The sequence below is a fragment of the Symphalangus syndactylus genome, chromosome 5 (assembly GCF_028878055.3).
Source record: "Symphalangus syndactylus isolate Jambi chromosome 5, NHGRI_mSymSyn1-v2.1_pri, whole genome shotgun sequence".
Taxonomy (NCBI): Eukaryota; Metazoa; Chordata; class Mammalia; order Primates; family Hylobatidae; genus Symphalangus; species Symphalangus syndactylus.
This window is the reverse complement of record NC_072427.2, coordinates 39,063,272-39,086,928: the sequence shown is the minus strand read 5'-3', so window position 1 is coordinate 39,086,928 and position 23,657 is coordinate 39,063,272. Positions and strand designations below refer to the sequence as shown.

General features: G+C 44.0%; 1 long non-coding RNA gene across 1 annotated transcript in view; it reads right to left on the bottom strand.

The window, feature by feature from the left end:
• Positions 1-15,509: 15,509 nt before the first annotated feature.
• The window catches only part of LOC129481760 (uncharacterized), a 42,182-nt gene continuing 34,034 nt past the window's right edge, over positions 15,510-23,657 (bottom strand). Inside the window, exons 2-3 of the long non-coding RNA XR_008657502.2 lie at positions 18,555-18,659; positions 15,510-15,638 (exon numbers count right to left, since the gene is read on the bottom strand). This is a non-coding gene — a long non-coding RNA (uncharacterized lncRNA). The remainder of the gene's footprint in view (positions 15,639-18,554; positions 18,660-23,657) is intronic.

Here is a 23,657-nt window from a genome sequence, read left to right as displayed (position 1 = left end):
GTAAATTTATTATGAGGGTGGGGACAATCTAGCAGACTTTTGGTTGTGGCCCTTCCTAGTCATACAGTTTGATTTGCATACATGCCCTAGGGGAAAGGACATTTGAAGAAAAGCTTGGGCCTTGGCCCAAGGTTCTGGGTGGTGGAAACTACATTACCAGGACAAGAAGATATATTTGTCTCTGCTACACTTGGCGGGTGGCCCCGGGCAGGCGGAGAAGAACTCACTCTTAGATAAAAGGGGTCAGTAGCCATGGTGACCCACCAGGACGAGGCTGAGAAAGTGGTCCAGTGTCTGGGTTATTGAGTGGCTATTCCCAAACACGAAGTTAAAGGATCTGGATGTTTTCTTTTTTTTTTTTTTTTTTTTGTTGCAGTTACAAGATTTAATAGAGTGAAAACAGAGCTCCCATACAAGGGGAGGGGACCCAAAGAGGGTAGACGTTGCCAGCTCGAATGCCTGGGTTTATATCCCGATCATTGTCCCTCCCCCGTGCTCTCAGGCAGTAGATGATTGGCTATTTCTTAACCTCCTGTTTTTGCTTAATTAGCATTTTAGTGAGCTCTCTTTACTACCTGATTGGTTGGATGTGAGCTAAGTTGCAAGCCCCATATTTAAAGGTGGAAGCGGTCACCGTCCCAGCTAGGCTTAGGGATTCTTAGTCAGCCTAGGAAATCTAGCTAGTCCTGTCAGTCCCCCCTCTCAACAGGAAAACCCAAGTGCTGCTGGGGAGGTTGGCTGACATCCTCTCTGCTTCCTGCTGAATTGGGGCATAGTGGGGGTCGTGCAGTTGAGATTTCCTCGGGAGGGGTGCCTTCGATGTCATTAACATCGGACCATGGGCTCCAGGCTGGTCCAGGGGTACGCAGTAGATCTTAGTCGTGGACTGCATCTGGGGCTCCAATTGAAGAACCATTTGTAGTTTTACAGCTTTGATTCTGGAAGAAGCAAACTTAACAAGGACATTAAAGATACAAGGATTGAAATGTATGGCCTGCAGTGTAGGGGATTATTTCTTTGGCACACTTCACAGGCCATGACTGTCTGCTCGATAGTTTTGAAAAGGCCTTGTCCAGTAAATAATGATTTGGCCATCTGATGGGTGCTATCGATGCCTAAGTGAAAGTTTTGGTGAAGGGTTTTAAGTGATTTCTGTTGGTTAGCTGCAGGCAAAAGTATTTTTCCTTCTTCGGTGGCTAGCCATCCTGAGGGGAGGAAACTGTGTTCTCGTGAGCTTCCCCATTCTATTTCTCCTGCTGAGTGCTGGGTCTTGGTTTCCCAGAGGGGATTACCCATACTAGGGGTCCTTCTATAAACATTTCTAATGGAGGGTCCCACTTTGTGGCTCTTTTGGCGGTTCCCTTCTATTTCCCTTTCCTTTCCTTTCTGATGACCCTGGCAGTGTAAGACTGCCACCTCTTTAGGTTTCTGTACAGCCAATAATAATCTCCTAATGGCTTCCTGATGTTTGATAGGTGTTCCCTCAGAAGTTAGGAATTCCCTTTCTCTCCATATTGCTGCATGGGCATGGAGGACTAGGTATGCATACTCAGAGTCTGTATATATATTTACCTTTTTTCCTTCTAATTCTAGTGCCCAAGTGAGGGCTATTAGTTCTGCCAGCTGAGTGCTAGTTCCTGGAATGAGAGGATTACTTTCAAGTATTCCATTATTACTGACCACTGCATACCCTGCTTTTCGAAGTCCTTTTTCTACAAAGGAACTCCCATCAGTATACAAGTTGAGGTTGGGATCAGTCAAGGGAACCTCTAGAAGGTCCCCTCGAGGGGCGTAGGTTTGAGCAATCACCTGTTGACAGTTATGTTCTATCTTTTCTTCATTGTCTGGAAGAAATGTGGCTGGGTTAAGAGTTGCACAAGTGCAGGCCGGGCGCGGTGGCTCACGCCTGTAATCCCAGCACTTTGGGAGGCCGAGGCAGGCAGATCACAAAGTCAGGAGATCGAGACCATCCTGGCTAACACAGTGAAACCACGTCTCTACTAAAAATACAAAAAAATTAGCCAGGCGAGGTGGCAGGCACATGTAGTCCGAGCTACTCAGGAGGCTGAGGGAGGAGAATGGCGTGAACTGGGAGGCGGAGCTTGCAGTGAGCCGAGATCGCACCACTGCACTCCAGCCTGGGTGACAGAGTGAGATTCTGAATCAAAAAAAAAAAAAAGTTGCACAAGTGCACAGTCGCAGCACTGGCCCTTCAAGTAATAGAGCCTGATATTTAAGCAAATGGTTGCCTGACAGCCACAAGTCTCCTTTAGCAGTGAGTATGCTGTTTACATCATGAGATGTCCACACAGTAAGATCTCTTCCCTGTATTATTTTAACTGCTTCAGATACTAAGATTGGTACCGCCACCACTACCCATAAACAATGAGGCCAAGTCTTTGCCACTACATCAATTTCCTTACTCAGGTATGCCATGGGTTGCAAGCTGGTCCCTTGGACCTGTGTAAGGACTCCTAGAGCTATTCCTGTTTTTGCTGTGACATGTGAAGAAAAGTCTTGCCCCGTCGGCAAGCTTAACACTGGGGCTTGGGTTAGGGCCTGGAAAGCCGCTTCTGCTTCAGGTGTCCACCTTACTAAATGGGTATTGGCTGTCTGAGTTTCCTTAATTAGTGTATATAATGGCCTGGCTATTTCACCGTACCTGGGAATCCATATTTGGCAGAAGCCTGTTATGCCAAGGAACCCCCTTATTTGCTTTAGGGTTTTGAGATGAGGATAAGCCAGTATAGGCTGGAAACGTTCCTCACTGAGAGCCCTGGTGCCTTTGGATAATTTTAGCCCTAAGTATTTAACCTGCTGTGAGCAGAGCTGAGCCTTTGGTTTGGAAACTTTGTAGCCACAGGTGGTGAGGAAATTTAAGAGCGCTTGGGTGGCTTGGTAGCAGAAGGTTTTTGAACGGGCAGCTAAAAGTAAATCATCCATGTACCAAAGGACAAGAGTGTCCAGGTATGAGAACTGGCTCAAGTCTTGGGCTAATGCCTGGCCAAATAGATGGGGGCTATCCCTGAACCCTTGGGGTAAAACAGATGAGTTGAGACATTAGGTTCGAAGGATCTTCAAAGGCAAACAAGAATTGAGAGTCAGGATGTACAGGGATGCAGAAAAAGGTATCCTTAAGGTCCAGGACTGTAAACCACTCTGCTTCCTCTGGTATTTAGGAAAGCAGAGTATAAGGGTTAGGTACAGCTGGGTATAGAGGGACAATGGCCTCATTGATAATCCTGATCTTGCACTAAGCTCCACTGTCCATTGGGTTTCTGTACTCCTAAAATTGGAGTATCGCAGGGGCTACTGCATGGCTTTACTAGGCCTTGGCTTTTAGGTCCTTAACAATCTTTTGGAGTCCCTGTTGGTCCTCGGGTCTAAGAGAGTACTGCCTTTGGTAGGGAAAGGAGGCAGAATTCTTTAACTTGAACAGGACGGGCATTCTTTGCTCGTCCATATTGTCCTTCTGTTGCCCAGACTTCAGGATTAATTCCTTCCTCAAGCAGGGGACAACAAATGGGTGTTCCTTCTCCTATGTTCAGGTATATAATGGCCCCTGCTTTTGCTAGAATGTCTCTCCCTAACAAGGGAGTGGGGCTTTCAGGCATAATTAGAAAAGCATGTGAAAAGAATAAAGTTTCCCCAGTCACAATTTAGTGGCTGGGAGAAGTATCTAGTGACTGGCTGTCCTAGGACCCCTCGGATAGTGACAGATCTGGAGGACAGTTGTCCAGGACAGGAGGGTAAGACTGAGAAGGCCAGTACGGTGTCCAAGAGACAGTTAACCTCCTGGCCCTCAATGGTCAAGCATACCTGAGGCTCTGTGAGGGTGATGGCATGGGCTGATGCTTGCCCCAGGCACCCTCTGTCCTGCTGCTGGATCATCTGGTTTGTGGCTTCTGACTCAGAGGACCTTCATCCCCTGGGACAGTGGGCCTTCCAGTGATTCCCTTGACATAAGGGGCATGGATGAGGGGGTGGATTATTTCTATTCAGACAATCTTTTTTAAAGTGTCCTTGTAGACCACACTGGAAGCAAGCCCTACTAGGCATTCGATTTGCCCAGCTTTTCCCTTTTCCAGAGCCTCCAAAATCTGCTTGCCTGAGGGTCATGACTAAAGCAGTGGGCTTTTTTTTTTTTAATCCTGTTTGTCCCGTTCCGCCTGCTCCTCCTGATCTCTATTATAAAAAACCAAGGTTGCCAAGTGCAATAGGGTTTCTAAGTTTTGCTCCGGGCCTAAGGCAGACTTTTGAAGTTTTTTTCTAATGTCTGCAGCTGACTGAGTGATAAAGTTGTCCTTTAGGATTTGTTGGCCTTCAGTAGAGTCAGGTGACAGGGAGGTATGCTTCCCCAATGCCTCCCTTAGTCTCTCCAGAAAGGCGGTAGGATTTTCTTCCTTTCCCTGTGTTATAGTGGACATCATTGAATAATTCATAGGCTTCTTCCTAGTTTTCCTTAGTCCTCCTAGCACGCAAGTTAGCAAATGTCTGAGGCACCAATCTCCATGTTCTGGTTTTGTGTCCCAGTGAGGGTCTACACTGGGAACTGCCTGCTGACCTGTGGGGAATTGTTCTCTTTCCTCTGTTGCCATCCTGTCATTGGCCTGACTGAGATACCAGAGATCGCCAAACTCTAGGGCTGCAGTTATGGCGGTACTTCTCTCATTTGGGATTAGTGTCTGATTTAGCAGTAACATTATATCTCTCCACGTCAGATCAAAGGACTGTCTTAACCCTTGTAAAATGTCAATATAGCCATCAGGGTTATCAGAGAATTTACCTAGGTCTATTTTAATTTGCTTCAAGTCTGAGAGGGAAAAAGGTACATGCACTCTGTCTGGGCTGAATTCTCCTCCTCCCACTGCTCGGAGGGGGCATAATCGGGGAATATTGGTACTCTTTGGTTTGTTGTTTACCCCTTTGTCTATCTCCTTTTGGACTGTTTGGGTTGAAGGGGGGTTCTTACTAGTTGGGAAAGGAGTCGGGGTGGGGGGCCGCTGGGGTAAGGAGGTAGACTCTGAGGGCTTCCAGTAAGGCATAAATCACACTTTTTACATAATTGCGAGTTGTCTCTTAATGAAAAGAAAGTTTGTACATATGGCACTTCACTCCATTTGCCTTCTTTTCTACAAAAGAGGTCTAGCTGTAAGATGATGTTGTAATTTATACTTCCCTCAGGAGGCCAGGTTTCTCCCCCTTAAAGTGGATATCTGACCAGGCGGTACTGCAGAAGAATATAAGTCATTTCTTTCTTAGCTTCTGAGGGCCAAATTGGTCCCAATTCTCCAGAATACATCTTAGGGGCATTTTTGCCTTGGGGGGAACATTTCCCATCTGAAAAAAGAACATAGGAATGCCAGCACCCCTAGTCATTTTCCGACGAGCATTAGTCCTAGAGTGTCCTCTATGGTCCTAACGTTTATTCCTTTCCAGGGTGCGTAACCACCTGTGGACTTCTGCTTGTCGGAGTTACGCTCACCGATGTAGCAGTCCTGCACCTGTTTTCCCGCCTTTCTTGACCACAAAGAAGGGGGTGCAGGATGCTGGATTCTAGTGGTCCTTTACCAGCATACCCAACATTGCCTTTGTGCTCAGAGGTGAGTTCTAGAGCTGGGCTGGGTTCTTGAATATTTCATAACAACCCAGCTGCCCCATCAAGATGCATTCCCATAAACAAGAGTTGTTATGCAAATTCATTTCAGAGAGGGTGTAGGTAAACTTTTGAGTCAGGATTGAGATAGTTTTTTGATTCTGTAAGTACTTTAAGGCTTGGCTGAGTGCAAACAGCTGTCACATTTGAGCAGAACAATTATTAGGCAATTCTCCTAACTCTGCTTCCGCAAGAGTCTCCCTATCAGTTACTGAATACCCATTGTGGGTTTTTTTTCAATCACCTGGGAAGAACCATCTATTGTCCTGTCCTGAAGGGAGTTCCTCCTAGGTCTGGTCGGATCTTTGTATGGTAATTAAGATTTAAATCCCCTGTTAGGTAATTTGCTGGGTTAAGGGAATTTTCAGTGGTTAATGTTAAATCAACTTTTTCTAACAGAAGAGCCCCATACTTTAAGATTTTAGTTAGTAAGCTATCTTTTTGCTTTTTTGACTTAGGATTATTCTGAACTGGTGAGGTGTGCTCACAATGAGGTTCCCTCTAAAGGTTATTTTTCTACTTTCTTCTGTTAGCCAAGAAGTTGCTGCTACAGATTAAACACATTTGGGCCATCCACAGGTTACTGAGTTAAGGATTTTTTATAGGAAGGCTACAGGTGGTCAGTGGTCTCAGAGTTTTCAGGCTACACCCTTGTTTACACTGACAACAAGGTAGTATTAGAGTATTATAGGGTCACGGAAAAGACCTTCAATTATCAGTTATAGGTTTTAAATTTACCCTGGCTTTTAAAGGAATAGGGCACACTGTTTTTTCTTTAATACTTCTGCCTTTCTCTCTTTGACTCCCTCTTTGTCTCTCTCTCTTTCTCTGTCTTTTCTCCTAGCCCTTTACAAACTTGGGGCCCTGGCAAGGGTGGAAGGGAATGGGTCCCACATAACTGCCCATGTCGAGAGCTGTATGCCTAAATTGGGAGAGACACCCGAGACAAGATTCTCTGGGTCCATAGCCTAGGGGCTTAAGGACTCAGGTAGAGCTTCCTTAGATCCCTTTGGAGATACAACTTGCTAGAGGAAATGAAAGTCTGAACCATTAGTACCTAGGAGGCAGGGATCGGAGGAAGTAGATTCAGAGGTAAGGAGAATTTTGGGGCTACACTTTAAAGAAAGTTGTGGTCGGACCCAGGAAGTATGGGTCAGAAGGAAAGCTAGGGGTGAACGCATGGGGGACTGTTGAGTAGAGACTTCTGGCTGCGGCATGATCTCAACCGGCTAACGTCGGGGTTCGGGACGACAGCTTTTTACCTCTAGTCGGCCCTCTGCTTCCCCAGGAGAATTGAAAGTGGAAGCTGGTTCAAGGCAGACCAACACACCCAACCCAGAAGGGTTGGGGGTTGTTAGAAAGCCCTTTCCCAGACAGCCTAACACCTGAGTCTTAATTCTGGTGGCCATGCTAATCGTTTTTAGCTGGCCAACAGGTGCCCAGTATTTTCCTCCAATTCTAAGGAAGGATAAGACAGAATAGCAAGCAAAAGTGGTCCAATATTACTCAGTGCTTTGGAGATCCTTCGTGGTTGCCAAAATGTTACCGGGGGGTCCTTGCTCCCAGAACTCCCAAGATGGTGGTGGGCCGCTTCCAAGATCGTGGCAAGCCTCTTGGATTCCAAGGAATAGAATCTTGGGCCATGCGGTGAGTGTTATAGCTCTATTAGAAGCCATGGGTCATGGAAGAGAACCGTGGAACCCAACAACTAGTGTTCAGCTCAATTAGGATGAACCAGTGCTTAGCCGTGCAGGAACAATGGCAAGCTTTTAGCCCGATCAGGAGCGGCAATGGGCGCCTTGCTGGATCAGGAGCACAGCGGACACCCTGCTGGATCTGGAGGGGTGGAAGTCAGTGGTGGGTCTGCAATGGTGGCAAACAGCAGTGGTGGATGGTGAGCAAAAGCTCAGCTCGAGCCGTAACAAACATGGACCAGAAGAGTCTGCAGTTGCAAGATTTAACAGATTGAAAACAGAGCTCCCATACAAAGGGAGGGGACCCAAAGTGGGTAGCCGGACATTTTCTTTTAACAGAGATCTGTGGCAGTATAACTGCTCTTAGGGAGCTCAGCAGGAATCCCACTATAAGTGCATGTGGAGAGAGACCTGTGGACAAGGGATGTGAGTTGTGCTGACAGGTAGGCATGTCAGCACTATTGCTGGAGGCAGCTCTTCAGCACTGTAGTTCCACTCAGGTTGCCCCCTGAAGGGCAGGGGGTGAAGGGAAACGCTCCCAGGGGCAGAACTTTGAGCAGGGCACCTGGCTGTTTATCTTGCCTGGAAGAAAAGATAACTAAAGGATTGGATTAGATCTATGTTGATTTATGGACAGAGGCTAATAATGGTTTGTTCAGGGACTTGGAGGAAATGCAACTGGAAATTTGATGACAGGGAGTTCTGGAAAGGAGATATTTAGATGGACCTCTCCAAATGGACTCAAACGTGAAGATATTTGTATTCCAAGTGAATGCTTAGCAAAGAGCAATCTCAGCAAGCATGATCTTAATAATCAAGTGGGCAAGATGACCCATTCTGTAAATGTCAGTGGACTCATAACATCCAAAACCTCAATTCATGCTATTGTGCCTGCAGCTCATATCCAGCATGGAATGAGGTTTTGCATGGGCCCAGCAACATGGACTTCCATTTATCAAAAGCAATCTGGCTACAATCACTGCCAAATACCCAACCTACCTACCAATAGCAGAGACCAACATGGAGCCCCCAACATAGCACTACTCTCTAAAGGGACCAGCCAACACCTGGTGGCAGGTTGACTAGGTTGGACACTTCTATTTTGGAAGCAGTAGCCCTTTTTATCACTGGACTAGATATGTTTTATGGATGTGAGTTTGCCTTCCCTGCCCACAATGCCCCTGCCCCCATCACCATCCATGGACAGAATATCTTATTTACTGTCATGGTATTCCACACAGCATTGCTTCTGACCAGGGAACTCATTTCACAGCTAATGAGGTGCATCCATGGGCTTGTGCTCATGTAAGTCACTGGCCTTAAGCATCCACCTAATAGAACAGAGGAATGGCCATTTGAAGATTTAGTTATGGTGCCAGCTGGGGGGAGCTTTTTGCAGGACTTGGGTAATGTCTTTTGAGATGCAATATGTTCACTGAATCTCAGTATATGGTGCAGTTTCTTCTGTGGTCAAAACTCAGAGGGTGCAGACAGACTTCAAGAGGTAGAAATGGCAGTGGCTCCCCTCACTACTATTCCTAATGACCCACATTTTTGTTTCCTGCCCCTGCAACTTTGGGATTCTCTGGTTTGGAGGCTTTAGTTCCCATGGAATTTACAGAAAGAGAAATACAAATGGGTAAGACACATGTGCAAAAGTGATCAACTCACAAGTAATCAAATAAATGCAAGTTAAAACAATAAATATCACTTTACCTCTTACATCCATAATGCTAAATGGTAATAATATCTAATGTTGATATTAGTGAGGATAAACAGATTTTCTCGTATGCTCTTTCTAGAGAAAAATATATTCCAAAGGTCTTAAAATGTGCATCTCTTTGATCAAGTGATTCTACCTTTGGGAATTTAGTTTAGTGGCTCCAGTCTGGTTTAAAGCCCAGTTTTTGGAACCAGACCAACCTGGGTATGAGTTCTGTCTCTGACACATACAGCTGTGTTCATAGGGTAAGCTGGATCTCTTCCAGATAAAGTAGAATACACAGCAAATATATGGTAGCTATTATCATCACTTTTAGCAAACAATTATCGGTGTTCCCAAAGAATTAGCCACATGGATGTTCATCATGGTATTGTTTTTAATAGTAGAAACTTGGAAACCAATTGGACACAGTGGCTCACACCTGTAATCTCAGCACTTTGGGAAGCCAAGGCAGGCAGATCACTTGAGGCCAGGTGTTTGAGACCAGCCTGGCCAACATAGTGAATCCCTGTCTTTACTAAAAATACAAAAATTAACCAAGCTACTATAAAAATTAGTCCCTGTAGTCCCAGCTACTTAGGAGGCTGAGGCATGAGAATCACTTGAACCTAAGAGGCGAAGGCTGCAGTGAGCTGAAATCATACCACTGCTTTCTAGCCTGGGTGACAGAGCAAGACTCTGTCTCAAAAAAAAAAAAAAAAAGAAAAAAAATTGGAAGCCACCTAAATATTCATTAATTGAGGATCACCTAAAAAATTATGATGCATCAGTTGAATAAAATACTATAGATCAGCCAGGTGCAGTGGCTCATGCTTGTAATCCCAGCACTTTGGGAGGCTGAGGCGGGTGGATCATCTGAGATCAGGAGTTCGAGACCAGCCTGGCCAACATGGCGAAACCGCATCTTTACTAAAAATACAAAACATTAGCCAGGTGTGGTGGCAGGCACCTGTAATCCCAGCTACTTGGGAGGCTGAGGCAGGAGAATTGCTTGAACTCAGGAGGCGGAGGTTGCAGTGAGCTGAGATCGTGCCATTGTACTCCAGCCTGGGTGACAGAGCGAGACTCTGTCTCCAGAAAAAAAAAAAAAAAAACCTATATATTGATTAAAAATATTTATAGGAGTATTTAATGAAATAAAATGGAAAGATATTAACAATACACTACTAGATGAAAAAGCAAGTTTTAAAATATATACTATATAATGTCATTTTAGTGTTTTTTGAAAGTTATATGTTATGCATAAAACTAATGCTTGCATGATGTAAAATATAGTGGACATAGTTATTATTCTGTTTGAGAGATAGGAAATTGGGTGATTTTCATTTTCTCCTTCGACTACTCCAAATTCTCCACATTTATTTTGGAAATAACTGTGTTTTGCATTTCTAATGTTAAAAAAAATACCTCCCCCCTCAAACCAATGTGGGTTTTAAGATTTCAACTTTTATTTTCGATTCAGTGGGTACATGTGCAGGATTGTTACAAGGATATATTGCATGGTGCTGAGATTTGGGGTATGACCAAACCATCACCCAGCCTTCCCCTTCCTCCCTCCCCTTTCTCATAGCCCCCAGTGTCTGTTGCTCCCATTTTTTTTTTTTTTTTTTTGAGATGGAGTCTCACTCTGTTGCCCAGGCTGGAGTGCAGTGGCACAATCTCAGCTCACTGCAACCTCTGCCTCCTGGGTTCCAGTGATTCTCCTGCCTCAGCCTCCCAAGTAGCCTCCCAAGTACAGGCACGAGCAACCACGTCTGGCTAATTTTTGTATTTTTAGTAGAGATGGGGTTTCAACATATTGGCCAGGCTGGTCTCGAACTCCTGAACTCGTGATCCACACGCCTCGGCCTCCCAAAGTTCTGGGGTTACAGACGTGAGCCATTGTGCCCAGCCTATTGCTCCCATCTTTATGTCCATGTGTACCTAATGTTTAGTTCCCACTTACAAGTGAGAACATGCGGTATTGGGTTTTCTGTTTCTGCGTTAATTCCCTTAGGATAATGGCCTCCAGCTGTAGCCATGTTGTTGCAAAAGACATGATTTCATTCATTCTTTTTTTTTTTTTTTTTTTTTTTTTGAGACAGAGTCTCGCTGTCGCCCAGGCTGGAGTGCAGTGGCGCGATCTCAGCTCACTGCAGGCTCCGCCCCCCGGGGTTCACACCATTCTCCTGCCTCAGCCTCCTGAGTAGTTGGGACTACAGGCACCCGCCACCTCGCCCAGCTAATCTTTTGTATTTTGGTAGAGACGGGGTTTCACCGTGTTAGCCAGGATGGTCTCGATCTCCTGACCTCGTGATCTGCCCGCCTCGGCCTCCCAAAGTGCTGGGATTACAGGCGTGAGCCACTCTTTTTTCTTTTTTCATTCTTTTTTTTTCCCCCTGAGACAGAGTCTCGCTCTGTCACCCAGGCTGGAGTACAATGGCGTGATCTCAGCTCACTGCAACCTCCGCCTCTTGGGTTCAAGCATAGTATTCCACGGTGTATATGTACCATATTTTCTTTATCCAATCCACTGTTGATGGACACCTAGGTTGATTCCATGTCTTTGCTATTGTGAATAGTGCTGTGATAAACATACAAGTGCATATATCTTTTTGGTAGAATAATTTATTTTCCTTTGGCTATATACTCAGTAATGGGATTGCTGGGTCAAATGGTAGTTCTATTTTTAGTTCTTTGAGAAATCTCCAAACTGCTTTCCACAGTGGCTGAACTAATTTACATTACCACCAACAGTGTATAAGCATTTCCTTTTCTCCACAGCCTCGTCAACATTTATTATTTTTTAACTGTTTAATAGTAGCCATTCTGTCTGGTGTGAGATGGTATCTCGTTGTGGTTTTGATTTACATTTTTCTGATGATTAGCGGTGTTGAGCATTTTTCCACGTTTGTTGATCGCTTCTATGTCTCCTTTTATGAAGTATCTATTCATATCCTTTGCCAACTTTTTAATGGCATTGTTTTTTGCTTGTTGATTTAAGTTCCTTTAGGTTCTATATATTAGATCTTTGTCAGATGCATAGTTTGTGAATATTTTCTCCCATTCTGTAGGTTGTCTGTTTACTCTGTTGACAGTTTCTTTTACTGAGCAGAAGCTCGTTGGTTTAATTAGCTCTTACTTGTCAATTTTTGGTTTTGTTGCAATTGCTTTTGAGGACGTAGTCATAAATTCTTTGCCAAGGCCAATGTCAGAAGAGTATTTCCTAGGTCTCATCTAGGATGTTTTAGTTTTAGGTCTTTCATTAAAATATTTAATCCATCTTGAGTTAATTTTTGAATATGGTGATACGTATGGGTCTAGCTTCAATCTTCTGCATATGGTTAACAAGTTAACCCAGTGCTGTTTATTGAATAGTGAGTCCTTTCCCCATTGCTTATTTTTGTTAACTTTGTCAAAGATCAGATGGCTGTAGGTGTGCAGCTTGATTTCTTGGTTCTCTGTTCTGTTCCATTGGACTATATGTCTGTTTTTGTAACAGTACCATGCTGTTTTGATTACTATAACCTTGTAGGATAGTTTGAAGTTGGGTGATGTGTCTCCAGCTTTGTTCTTTTTGCTTAGGATTGCTTTGGCTATTCAGGCTTTGTTTTGGTTCCATATGAATTTTATAATAGTTTTCTCTAATTCTCCAAAAAATGACATTGGTAGTTTGATAATAATGGCATTGAATTTATAGATTGCTTTTGGCAGTATGGCCATTTTAACAATATTGATTCTTCCAATCTATGAGCATAAAATGTTTTTTCCATTTGTTGTGTCATCTATGATTTCTTTCAGCAGTGTCTTGCAGTTCTGCTTTTATTGATCTTTCACCTCCTCGAATAAATGTATTCCTTGGTATTTTTTAGTATGGCTATTGTAAATGATATTGAATTCTTGATTCAGCTCTCAGCTTGAACATTATTGGTATATAGAAATGCTACCAAGTTTTGTACATTGATTTTGTATCCTGAAACTTTACTGAAGTTATTTATCCTGTCTAGGCAAACCAATGTTTTAAATTCAGGCAGACAGAGAGGGGAACAGGTGAACTCTGCATACCTGATCCCAGGCAGGATGCATTCTCCTGCATCTGGGAGGAGGCTGGCTGGCCAGAAGGGGATTTAACTACATTAATTCTGTGACTTTCAGTTCACAGCCCCTCCTTGGCATGATCCCATCCCTATTCCAGCTGTCCCCAGGATGCTGGGTCTGTAATGGCAGGGAGAGAATTCCCTGGCTCTGCTCACTGACAGGATGGGAGAATGTCCCAGCAGCTGCCTCCATACCCGAGACCAGACATGCCATATTCAGGGCATCCGACAGGAATGTGGCGGCCTGGGAGAAACAGGCCCTGACCCAACACCCTGGGCCTGTGTGTATTGGCTGAGGTTCACAAAGACGCTGGCCTTCAGTCCAGCAGATCGAAAATATTTTTCAATGGAGCCCCAGTATTTGACTGGAGAAACAATAATATTCCTTCTCTGGATGTCAAACATCCGGATAAACAGAAGCCCTTTTTTTCCGCCTCCTCTCTTCCCTGAGTGTTACAAAGGGTGCTCTGACATAGGGTTTTGGAAGAGACTCACCCAGCCAGGGTGAGGGCCAACCTGAGCCACAAAGAGTGCTTATTTTTTTAAAAAAGAGGGAAATATGTGGCCCGTTGCAGGTTTGCTCAAATGGCCTGGTTTCTTCAGGAGCAAGGGTGTGAGACCTGCCTCTTGAGATCGGAGAACTCAGAGTGGTGTGGTGGCTGCCACTGACACTTGTGGCCTGGGGGTCCAAGCCCCATCCCCAGCAGAAGGCTGGGGCGTGGCTGGGGAGGAGCATAGAAGGGAGAAGTTATCTTACCCAGAGGCAGGGTTGTGGTGCAGCCAGAGGCAGGGTGCATATGGGGTCAGGAGTAGAGAGGGAGGTGGAGGGCAGACATTAATTGAAGAACTCCTATTATTTGCATTGAACTGGAACCCAAGGATTACCAAGCCACAGAAAGTCAATCTCACCCAGCAGATGGACAAATCCAGTGGATGTGGCTAAGCCCAGAGGTTAAATGAAGGCATTCCTAACAAGTCCTTTACGAAATAGAATACATTCAGGAGATCCATTGGAGAATTTCTGGGAAATAAAGGAGAGGGAATAATGACCCAAACCCTTCTCAAGTCTCACAAGGGATCATGAAAACTTTCCCAATTCCTTGGGTTCCTCTGAGCACCATCTTAGCCCAGAACAGTGACCCCTCAACTGGGCTTTTTGTCCCATAACTCACTGGCTAGCTCCATATCACTGTCACAGTCTGCTTCCTGACACATGGGCCCTGTAGCCCTTCCCAGAGCCAGGGCTAAAACACCTCCTTCAAATGCTTCATCATGGTGTCTCATCCTGAGACAGCTGACAGCCCTTGGGGCCAGACCCACTGACCTGTCTTCCCTTTGGTGAGACACGTTGGCTTTCCCATCTTGATGTCAAACCTTAACTCTGTAATAATCACATTCTCACAGGCAGAACTAGTATTCATTCAAGTATACTTCCATCAAAGATGCTCAAATTGAAGACTTAAGTGCTCTCATGTGATGGGATAAACTTGAACCTCTTCATCAGAACTTCTTGGAAAACCTAGTACAGAGTCCTCCATATTTATATGGACTGGATTTATCCCAACCCCTGGCAATGTATAGAAATCCTGACTCCTTTGCAGACTTCATCACTGAGCCCTGTTGATTCCACTATGAAACACCATCGCCAATCTGTCCCTTATGCTCCATCTTCATTGCCTCTCCTCTGGTTCAAGCCACCTTTATCTCTTTGCCTGGGTTATTGCCATAACCTCCTCCCTGCTTCTACTCTGGTCCACATCCAATCCCTTTGCTGCACAAGCGTTCCTTAAAACTCCTTCCTGGTCTGCCATTGCCCTGAGAATATGATGCAGGATCCTCATCCAGTGGCCCTACCATCTGTTCATTGCTTGCAGCTCACCTCCATTCATGGTTCTCTTCCCACCAGCCCCAGCCACAATGGCTTTCTCTCTGCCTTTTTATATGCCCACCATGTTCTTGCTCTAGTACTGTTCTTACTTCAGTACTGTTCCCACTGCCTGGAACAGCCTCCATCCCCAGGCTGGCTCTTTGTTACACTTTATCCTATAAGTCCAAGCTTCAGAAAGGCTTTCTCTGACCACTCAAGACAAGAAAATTCCTCACAGTATTCTCCTCTTTCCCCTATGGCACTTACCAGACATTAAGGTGTGCATCTAACCAGGCTTTCACTTGTTCAATATCTATCTTGACTGCTGGCCCATGAGCTCTTTTACAGCAAAGATGATGTCTGCATAGGTCATCCTTTTGTGGTGTAATCCACATAATATATGCTCAAAAATATTTCCTGAGTTATTAAGTAGGTAGGTAAACTGTCTTTGTCTGTTTTGTGTTGCTATAACAGAATACTTGAGGCTGGGTAATTCATAAAGAAAAGAGGTTTATTTGGCTCATGATTCCAGTCGCTGGAAAGTCCAAGACTGGGCAGTTGCATCTGGTGAGGGACTCACGTTACTTTGACTCATGGTGGACAGGGGATAGGGAGCCAGCATCTGCAAAGAGATCACATGATGAGAGAGAAACAGAGAAAGCAACTGAGGAAGCCAAACTCTTTTTAACAACCTGTTCTCAGGGTAACTAATCCATTCCTGTAAGACTGAGAACATGCCCACCCTCACAAGATGGCATTAATCTATTCATGAGGGATCTGCCCCCATGACACAAACACCTCCCACCCAACCCCACCTCCCATCCAACCCCGCCTCCCAACACTGCTACATGGGGGATCAAATTTCAACATGAGTTTTGGTGGGGGACAAACCACATCCAAACCATAGTATAAACAAAAGAGAGAGAGTAGGCTACAGTAAGGCAAAGGACACCAGGAGTCAGCTGATTTAACAACCACCCAGGCTCTGAGAGTCCTTGATTGGCATCTGAGATCAACCACATTCTAGCGGTGTGACATTGGGCCAATAACTTAACCTCACTAAGCCTCAGTTTCCTCATCTATAAAATCGTGATTATAAGACTTTCCTCACTAGGTGATTTTGAAAATTAAAGGTAATGTATTTTGAGAGTCTGACCCAATGCCTGGCACTAAATAGATCTCTTCATTTACACTAAAAACACATATTGAAAGCATCCATGGGCTGGACCTGAGCTGGGGTCTAGGGGCCACACAGGCCCTGCATTCAAGGAGGACACCAGTTAGAGGCTGTATAAATTGCAGCTATTCATAGTAATGGAACTACTAGTAGTATTAATAAACAAAATGTTAGGAAATTCTCTAGCCAGAGTGAATGAGCCAAGCCCTGTGGAAGCCTGCCTGGGAAAACCAAGGACATGAGAGAAGGGAACACGGTGTGAAGCAAAATACAGGAGCCAGTGTGTGTTTTACTATAAATTGTCCTTTGATCTTTTTTCATGGTTGGCTTCGATTTTCCATTTAACTGAATTCAAGAATTCTCTGACGAAAGTTTTCATTCATAGAATGGATATTTACGTGTAGGTTGCTTTCAGCAGAAGGAGGTTCAGAGGTGACTGCAACATGCTCTCTACCCTCAAGAAGCTTATAGGGGAACAAGACACACAAAAAATCCAATCACAAGTCAAACCTAAAAGAGACACAGGTGAAGAGGATGGAGATTCAGAGGTGGGAGCCACAGGCTTCATGGCATGTGGCATCTGAGTAGACTGGAGGACACACAGGAGGAGAGAGCATGGCAATGGGAGAAGTTTGGGATATGGAGTCAGACGACCTAGCTTAAAATTTACCCTTAGAAAATCCATAGTTTCTCTTAGCCTTGGTTTTCTCACCTGTAAAATGTGAATAATAATAGTAATAGAACCTCTCTGCATTGTTATGATTATTTTATGTCATCATCATCATACACACACACACACACACTCACACACTCACACACTAAGGTTTCCTGAGAAATGTCAGAGCCATGGGACTGAGAAACATCTATTGAGATTCTGGTGAGCTCCCTAGCATCTCGTCCTCATTCATTTCCTCCCCTAGCAGTGGCAAGGTAGACTTTCTAGGCCTGGAGGGCATGTGCTTAGTGACGGGTGACAGTGGTTGATGACAGTTGTGCTGCCTCGTGCCTGGCTCACTGCTCCACATCCTTCTACTTAATCCATCTGAGATAGAAATAACACTTCTCAAACTCTCAAATGCAGTCGGAGGACTTTCAGGAACACTTGGGTGGGTCCAGCATCTGAGCCCGGGTGGGCCATCAGCCCAGGCTGCCAGAGATGCCAGTGGGCTAAAGTGGGGCAGGGCAGACACTGGCCAGCTGTCCACCCAACCCATTTCCAGTTCATCCTGAGCACACGGCTAGACTGCATTCTTGCAGCTGAGCGTGGCCAAGCAACCTAATTCTAATCAATGAAAAGTGATAGACGTGTGCTCTTCTCAGGCCTGATGGATAAAACCCTTCCACACTCCTTCTCCTTCTGGTTAACTCCTTCTGGTTAACGGTGCTCTCTAGCATGACTTTGGAGGCCAATTTAAAGTTGGCATGCCTGCCATCAGCCAAAGTCTCAGAACCACTGCATGGAGAAGGATGCCCTCACGCTCACCATGTCTGACCCCAAACTAGAACAGCCCTGCAGTGTTAAATGAGGCGACATAAACTTGCATTATATTTGGGTCTGTTTGTTACAACAGCAATACTCACTAATATAGAAAAGCAGGGATCCCCTGCCTGAGGAGGACCAATGTAGGAAAGGCCAAAGAGCAGTTAGAAATCAGCATCCTGAGAGAACGCAAGATGTTGTGACCAAGGTGTCTAAATATCAAACGCAAGTCTGTTGGGGGTATAAATGGAGTTGAGGGTTAGCATCTAGGCAGGGCAAGGTCAGAAATACAAGGAGATGGGTTACAGGTGGCTGTTGAAAGCAGCGCTGTTGTGCCCAGCTAGTTCTCATGGGTTAAGCAGATTTGAAGGTTGAGGTCAATGCTCTTGTCGTTGGGCCTGTCCCGCATCTCAGCTTTTACCTTCTGTACTCAATCTGTTGCCTGAAACCCTAGGGCCTGGTAACTAGGACCCCGTGGGCCCTGGGACAAGATTGATAGCTGATATTCGGTCTGATGGTCCAACACTGTTTTACAGATGAGGAAAAGCAGACCCAGAATAAATGAAGGGGCTAATTCATAAAGCCCAAATTGATCTTTCCACCTGGTCTTGGCCAGGGCACACTGTTTCCAGCAAAATCCTGCCTTTTTAATGCCCTGGCCAGAGCCTCCCCAAAAGGACCGCTTCTCTTCTCCCTCCCGTTCTTCTGGCAAGCTAGGTTTCCAGGCCTGGCCATTGAGAATTTAAAAGAGCTGGTTTCTTCTGGTCCCAAAGAAAAACAAGCTGGCCAATTTTCTGTTAGTCCCAAGGCAGCTCCTCACTGCCCTGGAGCCAAGCAGACACTGGCCAGTCTGTGTAGAGGGCTGAGGCTGCAGTACCCACCAGGCGGTAATGGCTTCTCGGAGGGAGCTGGCTTCGGCTCAGGCCATTCCGGGTGGGGGGAGAGGAAACTGAAGACAAAACTGTGCTTCTCGTAAAGGTCTAATTCTAAAAATAAAGACAGAGTTAGCCTAGTGAGTGTCTGCAGGAATGCTTGTCTGAGTAGAAAAGTAACAGAGCAGTGCCGAGGTTCTTGAGTTAGGCAACCAGACTAAGAAAAGTGTACAAAGTAAGCCTTCTCCTGACAAGATCCGCATCCCAACAAGATCAGAGCTTTCAGCTTCTGATAAATCTGTTAGGAAGAGGAAGAGTTTGAGAAACTTAAAGCTTGTCTCAAATCTAGTAAAACAATAAAGATAAATTATTTGTTCTTGTATCTGGAAATTTCAGAAATGTGGGCTTCAGGCAAGGTTTGATCCAGTGAGTCAAAGATGTCACCAAGCATCCAGTTTCTTTATGTCCTTCTTTCTGCTTTCCATGGAATCACTGGGTTGCTAGAAAAAGGAAAAAAAATACAGGATGTCTTTTTAAATTTCACTTTCATATAGACAATTTGTTTTAGTATGAGTATGTCCCATGCAGTATTTGGGACATAATTATACTAAAAAATTATTTGCTATTTATATGAAATTCAAGTTTCACAGAGTGTCTAGTATTTTATCTGACAGTCTTATCCTAAGATGAGCACATACTCTCTCTCTCTCTCTCTCTCATAGCTCCTTGTGGTTGGAGATAAGAGAAGACAGTTCTCTTTCAAAACCTCAAGCAGACACCTCCTTGTATCTTCTTGGACTGAAATGGTTATTTCTGAACAAGTGTCTATAGCTGGAGAATAAGATAAACTGATTGGATTAAGGAAAGGAGGCAGACTGAAATGGCGAAATAGAAGCTTCCACTGATCATTCTCCTTGCAGGAACACCAAATTGAACAACTACTATCCACATAAAAATATCTTCTTAAGAACCAAAAATCAGCGTATGTACTAGCTTGGCCACAGTAGGGTAGAGCACCAACTACACTGTTTCGGTCCCAAATTCCAGGCCTCAGCTGCATTTCTGGGCCTGCCCTGTGCCAGAGGGGAGCCCACTGCCTTGAAGGGAGAGTCCCAGGTTTGGCAGCATTCACCACAAGCTGGCTGAAGAGCCCTTGGGCCTTGAATGAACATTAGCAGTAACCAGGCAGTACTTGCTGAGGCCTAGGGTGGTGATGGACATGGGGAAAGGCTCCTCTGCTTCTAGAAAAAGAAAGGAAGAGTAGAAAGGACTTTGTCTTGCCTGGATGCCAATTCAGCTGTAGTAGAAATAAAGTACCAGGTGGTTTCCTAAGGTTTCCGACTCTAGGCCCTGGCTCCTGGATGGCATCTCTGGACCCATCAGAACCAGGGGAAACTCACTACCCTGAAAAGAGGGATCCAAGCCTGGCTGGCTTTGCCATCTGCTGATTGTAAAGCCCTAGAGACTTGAGTGAACATAGGTGGTAGCCAGGCAGTGGTTATGGCAGGCCTTCGGTATGACCTAGTGCTGTGCTGGCTTCATGTCTGACCCAGTGCAGTCCTAGTGGTGGTGGTCAAAGAGATGCTTGTGTTACCCCTCCTGCAGCTCTAGGAAGCTCAACACAGAGAGACTCTGTCTGGGAAAAAATAAGGAAAGAGAACAAGAGTCTCTGCCTGGTAATCTAGATAATTCTTCTGGATCTTATCCATGACCACCAAGGCAGTACCTCTATGAGTCTGCGAGAGCCACAGCATTACTGGGTTTGGAGTATCCCTAATGCAGATATAGCTGCAGTGACCAAAAACTTAGATCACAGCACCCAAGCTCTTTTGAATACTTGGAAATCCTTCCCAAGGAGGATGAGTACAAACAAGCCCAGACTGCCAGACTGTGAAGACTACAATAAATACCTAACTCTTCAATATCCAGACCTCAGTGAACATCCACAAGCATCAAGACCATCCAGGAAAACATGAGCTCCCCAAACGAACTACATAAGACATCAGTGACCAATCCTGGAGAGATAGAGATAAGTGACCTTTCAGACAGAGAATTCAAAACAGCTATTTTGAGGAAACTTAAATTCAAGATAACACAGGAGGAGGAATTCAGAATCCTATCAGATAAATCCTATCAGATAAATTTAACAAAGAAATTGAAATAATTAAAAAGACTCAAGGAGAAATTCTGGAGCTGAAAAGTACAATTGGCAAACTGAAGAATGTATCAGAGTCTCTTAACAGCAGAATTGATCAAGCAGAAGACAGAATTAGTGAGCCTGAAAACAGGCAATTTGAAAATATACAATCAGAGGAGAACAGAGAAAAAAGAATGAAGCATGCCTACAAGATCTAGAAAATAGCCTCAAAGGAACAAATATAAGAGTTATTAACCTTAAAGTGGAGGCAGAGAGGGAGATAGGAGTAGAAAGTTTATTCAAAGGGATAGTAACAGAGAACTTCCCAAACCTAGAGAAGGGTATCAACATTCAAGTACAAGAAGGTTATAGAAGAACATCAAGCAGATTTAATCCAAATAAGATAACCTCAAGACATGTAATAATCAAACTCCCAAAGGTCAAGGATGAAGAAATGACCCTGAAAGCAGCAAGAGAAAAAAAACAAATAACATACAACGGAGCTCCAATGTGTCCGGCAGCAGACTTCTAGGTGGAAACTTTATAGGCTAGGAGAGAATGTCATTACATATTTAAAGTGCTGAAGGGAAAAAAAACCTTTTACCTTAGAGTAGTATATCCAGCTAAAATATCCTTTAAACATGAAGGAGACACACTTTTCCAGACAAACAAAAGCTTAGGGATTTCATTGACACCAGACCTGTCCTATGAGAAATGCTAAAGGGAGTTCTTTAACCTGAAAGAAAAGGATGTTAATGAGCAGTAAGAAATAATATGAAGGTACAAAATTCACTGGTAATTGTATGTACACTGAAAAACACAGAATATAACACTGTAATTAGTGTGGAAACCTCTCACATCTTGAGTAGAAAGACTAAAAGGTGAACTGATCAAAAATAATAACTATAGCAACTTTTCAAGACATAGACAGTACAATAAGATATTAATATAAATAGAAACGACAAAAAGTTAACAAGCAGAGGGATGAAGTTAAAGTATAGAGTTTTTATTAGTTCTGTCTTTGCTTGTTTGTGAGTTTGTCTATGCAGTCAGTGTTAAGTTGTCTTCTATTTAAAATAATAGGTTATAAAATATTATTTGCAAGCCTAATGGTAACCTCAAATCAAAAAACATACAACAGGTACACAAAAGATAAAAAGCAAAAAATTAAAACATACCACCAGAGAAAATAACCTTTACTAAAAGGAAGACAGGAAGGAAGGAAAGAAGGAAGAAAAGACCAGAAAACAACCAGAAAGCAACAAAATGCAGGAGTCAGTCCTTACTTCTCAATAATAACACTGAGTGTAAATGGAGAAACTCTCCAATCAAAAGACATAGAGTGGCTGAATGGAAACAAAAACAGGACCCAGTGATCTGTTACCTATAAAAAACATATTTCACCTATAAAAACACACATAGACTGAAAATAAAGGGGTGGAAAAAGATAGCCCATGCAAATGGAAACCAAAAGAGATCAGGGGCAACTATATTCATATGAGATAAAATAGATTTCAAGATGAAAACTATAAAAATAGACAAAGAAAGTCATTACATAATGATAAAGGGATTAATTCAGCAAGAGGATATAATAATTGTAAATATATATGCACCCAACCCTGGAGCACCCAGATATTTAAAGCATATATTATTAGAGCTGAAGAGAGAGACCCCAATACAAAAAGAGCTGAAGACTTCAACACCTCACTTTCAGCATTGGGCAGATCATCCAGACAGAAAATCAACAAAGAAACATTAGGCTTTATCAGGACTATGGACCAAATGGACATAATGGTTATTTACAGAACATTTCATCCAATGGCTGCAGAATACATATTATTCTCGGCCGGGCGCGGTGGCTCAAGCTTGTAATCCCACCACTTTGGGAGGCCGAGGCGGGCAGATCACGACGTCAGGAGATCGAGACCATCCTGGCTAACACGGTGAAACCCCGACTCTACTAAAAACACACAAAAAATTAGCCGGGCGTGGTGGCAGGTGCCTGTAGTCCCAGCTACTCAGGAGGCTGAGACAGGAGAATGGTGTTAACCTGGGAGGCAGAGCTTGCAGTGAGCTGAGATTGCACCACTGCACTCCAGCCTGGGCGACAGAGCAAGACTCCATCTCAAAAAAAAAAAAAAAAAAAATACATATTATTCTCCTCAGCATGTGGATCATTCTCAAGAATAGACCATATGTTAGGCCACAAAACAAGTCTTTAAAAATTCAAAAAAATTGAAATTGTATTGAGTATCTTCTCTAACCACAAAGGAATAAAATTAGAAATCAATAACAAGAGGAATTTTGGAAACTATACAAACACATGGAAATTAAACAGTATGCTCCTGAATAACCAGTGGGCCAATGAAGAAATTAAGAAGATATTGAAAAATTTCTTGAAACAAAAGGTAATGGAAACACAACATACCAAAACCTGTGGGATACAGCGAAGGCAGTACTAAGAGGAACATTTACAGCTATAAGCATCTACATCAAAAAAGCAGAAAAACTTCAAATAAACAACCCAACTACGCATCTTAAAGAACTAGAAAAATAAGAGCAAACCAAACCCAAAATTAGTAGAAAAAAAGAAATAATGAAGATCAGAACAGAAATAAATGAAATTGAAATGAAGAAAACAATAAAAAAGATTATTAAAATGAAAAGTTGGGTTGTTTGTTTGTTTTGAGACAGAATCTCACTCTGTCACCAGGTTGGGATACAGTGGCGTGATCTCTGCTCACTGCAACCTCCGCCTCCCGGGTTCAAGCGATTCTCCTGCATCAACCTCCCAAGTAGCTGGGATTACAGGCACGTGCCACCATTCCCAGCTAATTTTTGTATTTTTAATAGAGACGGGATTTCACCATGTTGGCCAGGATGGTCTCGATCTCTTGACCTTGTGATCTGCCCGCCTCAGCCTCCCAAAGTGCCGGGATTACAGGCGTGAGCCACTGCACCCAGCCGAAAATTTG